Source organism: Saccostrea cucullata, unplaced genomic scaffold (assembly GCF_032062105.1).
Source record: "Saccostrea cucullata isolate Sc308-1 unplaced genomic scaffold, CSIRO_AGI_Scuc_v1 ctg687, whole genome shotgun sequence".
Classification (NCBI taxonomy): Eukaryota; Metazoa; Mollusca; class Bivalvia; order Ostreida; family Ostreidae; genus Saccostrea; species Saccostrea cuccullata.
Genome location: NW_026925479.1, coordinates 142,400 through 151,966, shown reverse-complemented (window position 1 = coordinate 151,966; position 9,567 = coordinate 142,400). Strand labels below are relative to the sequence as shown.

Genomic DNA, 9,567 nt, shown 5'->3' with positions numbered 1-9,567 from the left:
CGCTTCGTGATCGGAAGGCCCGGGTTCGATTCTCGTTCGCGGCGCCGCGTCATACCTAAGACGTAAACAAAGGTAGTGACTGTTCCTTCGCCAAGCGCTCGGTTTTAGAAGTGAAAGTCACGGGTCTTTCGGATATGACCTTAAAAACGTAGGTCCCGTGTCACGGTAGGCGCTGGCACGATAAAGAACCCTTACTGCTCAATGGCCCTGAGCGCCGAGTATAGGTCAAAATTTGAAGCCCTTCACCGGCATACGGTGACGTCTCCATATGAGTGAAAAATTCTCAAGAGGGACGTTAAACAATATACAATCAATCAATCAATCAATCATATGCAAAGTACCATCATTCCAATAACAGCGTGTCACTTTGCTTAATCGAGCGTGGTCAAGTTTCACATGTTGATTACCATATTACTCATCGATTGGATGTTTGATTTCTATGAAAGCAATACTATTTGCATATGAAACACAGAACCCAGCAATACCACTTACAATACTGACCAATCGTATTGAATGATTGTTCGCGGGAATGCAGTAATCAATGATCACATGTGGACAAACAAAGCAAGTTTTTATCCTCATAATGATGGAGTTGATCACTATATACAATATAATATATATATATTATAATACCTTACTATATCATGCTTTTAGATATTCTCATACGTATCAAAATTAACTCCATTCGTTCAAATCACAACAAAGATGACACGTGCTTTTTGGGGGACAGTAAACGGGCTTGGACTGACCACGTGTTGCCGGTGACTACAAATGCTGCGCTGGAAAACAATCATTCAGTTCGATTGGTCAGTGTTATCGGGGTATTGTTAGATTCTGTTGTTGTTTTTTTTTTTACATGCAAAATAGTATTGATTTCATTCAATTCAAACATCCAATCGATGAATGATATGGTAATCAACATGTGAAACTTGAACACGCTCGATTAAGCAAAGTGACACGCCATGGTCGATCAAGCAAACTGACACGATGTTATTGGAATGATAGTAGAATTGCTTTCATTGAAATCAAACATCCAATCGATGAGTAATATGGTAATCAATATGTGAAACTTTATCACGCTTGATCAAGCAAAGTGACACGCTGTTATTGGAATGATAGTACACTGACAAACCTTTGTTTGCCTTAAATGGCTATTGCTATTAATGCGCACAGAGGATCTTACCACCGTCGGCACGAGCAACTGACCAATTGTTGATAGAATACGTTTACGCCAAATACATGTACATGTTTACATGTTACTTCGAACACGTGGTTCAGGTCAATTTATGATCATGTCAATGGAGTGCAAAATAAAAAAAAATGTTTTTATGAACAAAATGCAAACATTCGAAACTATGAAAGATATCACGGGCATTTTTAATTTGTTGTACCGGTAACTAGAAAAAAATATGTTTAATAAAAGGTATACGTAGTTATTGTCAAGTTCAGAACACCAGCACTTCAAGGGTAAGGAAAACGAGTAGCTTCTCGTATGCATTTAAATGGACAAAACATTTTTTTTACGTAACTATACTCGTGATCACATGTGTTGGCCAGGGAATCCACCTGACAATATTATTCAGTGATAGTACAATAAAGGAATCTATCAAGCGTAAAATTCCTGTAGTATTTGTAGTAACCCGTAATGCAATTCTCATTCAGCTGATTTGTCAGTTAAAGTCACATTGATGCCTCATTTGCTAATCTTGCGCTAATCTTGCGCTACAAAATATAGTCCGGGTTCCCATGCAAAATATTTGTCCAAAAAGAAATTTTAATTTATGCATGACAGCAGAAAATTGTATCATAGAGAATACTTATAATTTAGATTTGAATGAATTCAATCGAGAGATCCATTGAAGTACATTTCTTCAGAATGATATGATAGGGTGGTGAAAACTAAAACGCATTAGTTTTCTGTTGACCATGTCTCCACGTGCTAGTCACTTCCTAGCCACATTTCCGTGAATAATTTACCCTATCTCGCTGTAGTCTCGCTAACCCTCGCCAGAGCCACTGTCAGAGCTATTCTGAACTCATCGAATTTTATAATTTACAGACACCGAAAAATAAAAGGTTCCGAACACATTAGTAGGGGTGTTAGAAATACTTTTAAATGGCTACTCCTCCAACAGTTTTGGATTGATTTCAATATAAATTTGCACAGAAGAGTACTCACACGTAAATAATTCTACTTATTAAAAAAAAAATGGCGTCGTCCGGTGAGGACGCTCACGATTCGCCTCCGAGTGATATTCTTGAACTACAGAACTGTGGAGCCAGCCTCCTGCCTGTAAGTAGTCAAAATGCAGAGTTTAGTTGTGTATTGTCAGAAAATCAGATTGAACCCAACTTCAATTTTGCGTATTGTCCTCAAAACTCTGATTTTGTGAAAGCAGTAACTAGCGGGTTATGTGGCAGTATGAGTGATACTCACGCCACCTTGGAATCTACAATAATGACTTGCCAAAACGACTTTGCATCTTTTGATCTCGAACTTCAAAATCTTCCCAGGGACTTATATGTTCAAAAACTTCTTGAGATCACATCGAACAGCGAACAGCTTATTATAGAATACAGATATGCACTTGTGGCGGTCAGCCGGGTTCGATCGCCGGTGGCCAGATAGCTCAGTTGGTAGAGCACCTGACCGGAGTTTCAGGGGGCCCGGGTTCGAATCCCGGTCTGGTCCGCTGCATTTTCTCCTCTCCCGTTACATTTGGTGCCGTGACCAGGATTTGACAGGTGGGGGACCTGCCGGGGATGGGCCTGGGTTGGGGTCTTTGGAGGGCCGGGGACCTTTGGGGAGGGGGGAATGTGGTGGTTAGGGCCGTGGATATCGGCCTGGATAGCTCAATCGGTAGAGCACCTGACTAGTGATACAGGGGTCCCGGGTTCGATTCCCGGTCCAGCCATACATTTTCTCCTTTCCTGTTACAGATTTGGTGCCGTGCCATGCCCTGGAATTGACAGGTGAAAGACCTGCCAGGGATGAGCCTGGGTTGGGGTCTTTGGAGGGCCAAAGACCTTTAAGGAGGGAGGAATGTGGCGGTCAGCCAGGTTCGATCGCCGGTGGCCAGATAGCTCAGTTGGTAGAGCACCTGACCGGAGTTTCAGGGGGCCCGGGTTCGAATCCCGGTCTGGTCCGCTGCATTTTCTCCTCTCCCGTTACAGATTTGGTGCCGTGCCGTGCCCTGGAGTTGACAGGTGGGGGACCTGCCGGGGATGGGCCTGGGTTGGGGTCTTTGGAGGGCCGGGGACCTTTGGGGAGGGGGGAATGTGGTGGTTGGGGCCGTGGATGTCGGCCTGGATAGCTCAATCGGTGGAGCACCTGACTAGTGATGCAGGGGTCCCGGGTTCGATTCCCGGTCCGGCCATACATTTTCTCCTTTCCTGTTACACACTACTTGTGAAAGCAAAAAATACCAAGGGGTGCCCAACGGGTAAACTTATCACCAGAAAAACAACCAAAAGTAACACTAGTTCAACCAAGTATGCTAGAGATTGTTTTGCCCTCTATATGTTCTGTAATGGCGATAGTTCATACATATCTGATGTGTTTGATAAATCTAAGCAAGATCATCCTAACGAACGTCCGACGCAAGCGTTTATCGAACTACGATCGCTAACTCAATCGTTAATGCAGAGAGTGACCGAACTTGAGAAAGCACAGTCCTCATACGTCAAGACCATAGAGTCTCTCAAAAAGTCAGTCAATCAGTTGAAATCAGAAAATGAAGCGCTTTCCAACATAACCGACAAAATACAATCAGATCTTGTCTCACATGCAACTGGATGTGAAACTTCTCGCAAAAATACCAAAGCACATTTGAAAAAACTCGATGGTCTTGACTTCATTGAATATCAAGCTGTGAACAAGAAAATGAACGAAGAAATATCAAGAGTATCCAAAGTGTGTGTTAATTTACAAAAACAAATTTCTAACACAAAAACACAAAAATCATATGCTTCAGCCATTTCCCCGCAGAGGACCCCTTCTTCAGCCGAGGTGGAATTTAAAGGGACTTCACACCTGAGCGAACAAGCTAACTGTTCCTATACAGACAACGCTGATTGTTCCATTGTCCGCCCACCACCCACACACGTCGATAATATACCTGGCCCGTCTGCAGCGATCAGACCAAATACACAAGAGTTAGTCGACCACTCACACAAAAACGACCCCGTGGTTAGCAAAAATACTAGTTGTAGCAAAACTGCATATGCCGCAAATCAGTACACGCCTTTAGTTAAGAAAGTAGTGCACGTCAATTCTTGTCAAAACAAGAGTAACACCATGCCTGACTCAGTTTCTATGTCGTCTAAGAGTGTTCGATCATCTGATCAACCTCTTAACAATGCAAATTCGGCAAACCAACAGTATAGTTACAAAGTGGCTGCGAGTTACTCGACAACGGATGCTACAGCGCCTAATAAAACCTCACCTGAAATTTCTCCGCCCAACGAGGATGATAATGACATCTTTGAAGGTGTAACGTACAAGCGCAATGCCAGATACTACATATCAGGAATCGGTAACAGATCAACGCAACCAGGCATGCTTAACTTCCTCAAACGTAAAGGAATATCTGTCTCACATTGTGTGTTTTTTAAACCGAAATACCCTGGGTCTCGTCGCAATGCAAAAATTAATGTAGCTCTGTCTGACGCCCAAATCGTGGAAACACCTGGATTTTGGCCGCACGGAATCTCCTGTTGATTGTGGATGAGTGAAAAGGAGTGGGAATCAAAGATAGCGCAAAGCAGACCTACTCAAAATGGTACCTCAAAGGAAGAAGATTGGGAGACCGAACACTCCTGAATCACTCGTTCTGTAATATAAAAAGTATTTTTTATATCATTAAAATGTCTAACTCCATAAATATCTTGACCTGGAATGTCCGTGGTGTCATATCGTCGTCACTTTGTTTATCAGAACTCTTAGTAAAATCAAAGTGTGACATTGCAATAATAACAGAGCATAAATTAAAATCAAGCTGTGACAATTATCTGGACTCCATATGTTCAGACTATTGTAGTCTCACACGTATAGAAAAATCCACTAACGAAACTCTATCCGACATTTGTCGCTTTCTGGGCAAGGGTGGAGTAAGTATAATGTACAAGAAAGTTATCCAGTTCTCAGTTGTCGAAATCACTGACATTAGCTCTACTCGCATTATCGGCGTAGAGCTCAAGCGCTACAATCGAAAGTCGTTGTTTATTTTTGGTGTATATCTTCCGTCAGATAGCAATACACAATCTTATGTTGATGAGATAAACTTACTTGAAGCACTATATAACCTCTACTCTTCATATGGTGACGTGCTTATTGGGGGCGATTTCAATGCTAGTCTTTATACCAAAGACTACTCGCACTGTAATTTGCAGAAATCAAAAATCATGAAAGACTTTACCACTCGAAACAACCTGGCATGCCCAAACATAGACTTTAAAACAAGTGGATCAAACTACACGTTTAATACGACACGAACTACATTAGACTACATAATATGCAGCAAAACTCTGTGCAATTATGTTGTAAACTATCATGTCTATGAAGAGGGTTCTTTCAGTTCTACTTCCGACCATCTGCCAATCTGCATGGAACTACAAACTGACATCAAAACACATGTTCTATGCAAACCATCTGCCTCGCTTCCAGCCTGGCATAAAGCCAAACCAGACCAAATTAAGGAATACGAAAAATATATCCATAATCATGTAAACTTCCAAAACATAAGTCTGAAAACTATAGATGATCTGGACAAGTTCTGCACAGAGTTAAACTCTGTGCTACATTCTGCATCATCACTTACTATCCCCACGGCAAAGTACAAACCCTTCTTGAGGCCAGAGTGGACTCCCAAAGTAAAAGAGCTACACGACACAGAGCGCCAAATGCGAAGGATGTGGATAAATGAAGGTCGCCCTCGAGGAATGACACATGACTCTTACAAAAAATACAAACATGCGAAACGAAACTTCCGGAACGAACTCAACGACGAACATGATCGTTACATGTCAAGTGTTTTTAAGGATATAGATGAATCATCAGAGTGCGATGTTCGCCTTTTCTGGAAGTTAATCAGACGACTGAAACCACGTTCTTCTCGCACTTACCCTGTTATTGAATACAATGACGAACAGTTTGACGACCCTCCTGGCGTATCTCTCGCATTTGCAAAGCATTTCTCAGATATTTATAATGCCAAAGAAAATGCAAATTATTGTTCAGACTTTCTCACTTCAATTGAAAACCATTATAGCGAACTCGAACGCATATCGAGATCAACAAATGATAGTTTCCCAGGAGGTCCCGCGACCGTTACGGAAATACAGAACATTATTCGTAATCTCAAGCGCAGAAAAGCCCCTGGTCTTGATCTCACTCAAAACGAACATCTAATCCATGGCGGTAAACAAGTAGCTAGATGCATTGCTCAACTCTTCAATGCAATTCTGGAAGTCGGATATGTTCCATCCTGTTGGAAAAAAGACCTGATTGTTCCCATCTATAAAGGCAACAACAAACCTCGAAAATCTCCCGATAGTTACCGACCAATTGCTCTCCTCCCCTGTGCGTTTAAAGTTTTTGAAAAATTTATCCTCACCAGAATACAGTCACACTTATTGCCATCAATATCTTTCCCATGCTCTCAGCAACAAGGCTTCCAAGAAAAACTTGGGTGTCTAACAGCTTCCTTCAATCTACAAGAAACTATCCATCACAATATTGAACAAAACAGCTCTGTTTATGTTGCCTTTTTAGATACACAGAAAGCTTTCGATACGGTATGGAGGCACGGTCTCATGTACAAACTTCACGAACTCGGGATATCGGGCACAATGTGGTGTTTGATAAATGACTGTCACTCCAACACACAATTTTCCGTTGTAGTAAACCAGACCAGCTCCCAGTGGTTTCGAGTATCCCAAGGTGTTCGACAGGGAGGCGTACTTTCGACTTTCCTTTATCTCGTATTCATTGATGGTTTACTATCAGAAATTCAAAATCTTAGCAAGAACATAGGAGTCTTCAATGTTCAAAGCTCAAACCCAACCCTAGCAGATGACACCTGTGTCATTGCTCTCACACCTCTTGAGCTTCAACGAGTTCTGGACAACATATTCCAATACTCAACACGCTGGCGATTTACATTTAACACCGCAAAATCCAACGTTCTCCTCTTCCACCAAAAGCGCTCAAATCCTGCTGACACTTTAAGCTTGCGTCTCGGCAATGAACGCATTGAATTTTCCAACTCGTACAATCATCTTGGAATTCTTTTAAGCTCCAACTTTGATCCTGGCGAAAGAACATCAAACGCTTGCAGGAAAGGACGGCAAGCATATTTCGCACTTAAAGTTTCCGAACAGCTCAACCCCATAACAGTGGCCAAAATGTACAAAAAAGTTGTCTTACCATCAGTTCTCTACGGAAGCGAATTATGGTGCGATCTTCGGACAAAAGACATAAGAACACTCAACGCATTCCAACATTTCGTTGTTAAACATGTTATGGGACTGCCCCATCATACAAGATCAGACATGTGCGAAAACCTTCTAGGTCTCCTTCCAATTACAGCAGAGATTGACATTAAGAAGTTGCAATTCTTTGGTCGTCTCTGTGAACTCAACACAATTTACCTCACCAAGCGTATATTCATCATCCGTCTGTTTTCCTACCTCTTCAACGCTAGTACTAAACATTATGGGTTTATTCAGGACATAATTCCCATACTCCTGAAATACAACTTATACCACGTGTTAACTGGTTATCTCGAAAGTGGATTCTTCCCCAACAAGTCTCAGTGGAAATCTTCAGTGAAATCTTCTGTCATCTCCTTTCACTCTGCCTCTAGGCGCAACCGAATGCTTGTCGACCCCGACTTTGCTAGATTCAACATTCTCTGCGCAAACAAACCACCTGAACATCTGTGGATCATCCCAAAAAATATCCATGAAATTGTTTTGTGTAAATTCATTGTCAAGCTGTGGACCCTTTTAGATGTACTGAAGGAAACCTGCTGCCTCTGTGCAAAATCTTTCACAAATGTGTTCGAGCACATTACTACGGCTTGCCCCGAAACATCTCTGTTTCGCGACGCCTGGTGGGAAACTGTGATTCTCACTAGGCGCCGAACTCTCAGGACTCCCTGGAAATGAATTATACTTGTTTCTGCTCGGTGCCAGATGTCTTACACCCTTATGCCTAGGTCACATTTAAGCCGATAGTCGGGCGACCAAATTTTTCTGGTCTTGTCGGCTGGAAGAACATGATCGGCCGACACGAGTATTGGTCGACACGGAGCAGTCACATTAATTCCTAGGAACACCGATGACTTCGATAAATTACATAAAAAAAATCTTTTTACTTAAAAATCAGCAATATTTTTCATAGATTTGTAATCAGATAGGTGACGTTAGTTATGTTTGCAAGGTAAAGTGGCAGAATTTTGTAAGATTGTGGCTCAATGTTGAAAATGTGTGCAAAATTTTGAATAGAATTGCATAAAAAAACGACAAATGGCGCATATCTAAGCAGCAAAGAATACTAATAAGATTTCTTTATATCTTACGGATTAATTATTTATGTTATTTTCGTTCAAAAAATATATATCAATCCACGCATCAAAATTTTCTTTGTGTAATGTATCCTCGATAGGTTAAATATTCACAAGTCGGCCAATCGTCGCCTGATCTCTCAGCTACAGTTTGACTCCCTGGAAATGACGACCGACTTAATAAACTTGTTTCTGCTTAACTTCAATTGGTGCCACCGACTCAGAAAAAATTATAACACCACAAAATTGGTCGGCCGACTCCAAATCCGACAACGTGATGCACACAGAACTCCAATTTTTGCTTCAAAAACCGTCGGCCGCTGGTCGTTTGGAAATGTGACTCTTAACTTTCGCTTTATAAGAGATGTGGCTGCGGTGTATCAAAGAAAGATAACAACTTACTCGTAAATGGATATTTCTAACCCCTGTGCATTAACTTTTTTTGCAAACATATAAGACAATTTCTTCATTTTCAAACTTAATTTCGCATTAATGTAAATAATAAGCACTTATATGATGTTATATTTTGTTCTTTCACTATGTGTTCTTATATGTTCATGAATCTCCAATGGGAGGAAATAAAGAAAGAATGAATGAATGAATAAAAGGTCAATTTATGATCATGTCAATGGAGTGCAAAATAAAAAAAAAAATGTTTTTATGAACAAAATGCAAACATTCGAAACTATGAAAGATATCACGGGCATTTTTAATTTGTTGTACCGGTAACTAGAAAAAAATATGTTTAATAAAAGGTATACGTAGTTATTGTCAAGTTCAGAACACCAGCACTTCAAGGGTAAGGAAAACGAGTAGCTTCTCGTATGCATTTAAATGGACAAAACATTTTTTTACATAACTATACTCGTGATCACGTGTGTTGGCCAGGGAATCCACCTGACAATTGTATTCACAGATAGTACAAATGCATAAAATTCCTGTACAGTAGTATTTGTAGTAACCCGTAATACAGTTCTCATTCAGCTGATTTGTCAGTTAA

General features: G+C 41.0%; 2 non-coding genes across 2 annotated transcripts; both read left to right on the top strand.

Moving 5' to 3' along the window:
- The first annotated feature begins 2,619 nt into the window (after positions 1-2,619).
- Trnas-gga (transfer RNA serine (anticodon GGA)) lies at positions 2,620-2,692 on the top strand. The gene has a single exon. It is a non-coding gene; the product is annotated as a tRNA-Ser (tRNA).
- A 382-nt stretch (positions 2,693-3,074) lies between these two features.
- Positions 3,075-3,147, top strand: Trnas-gga (transfer RNA serine (anticodon GGA)). The gene has a single exon. It is a non-coding gene; the product is annotated as a tRNA-Ser (tRNA).
- Positions 3,148-9,567: the final 6,420 nt, after the last annotated feature.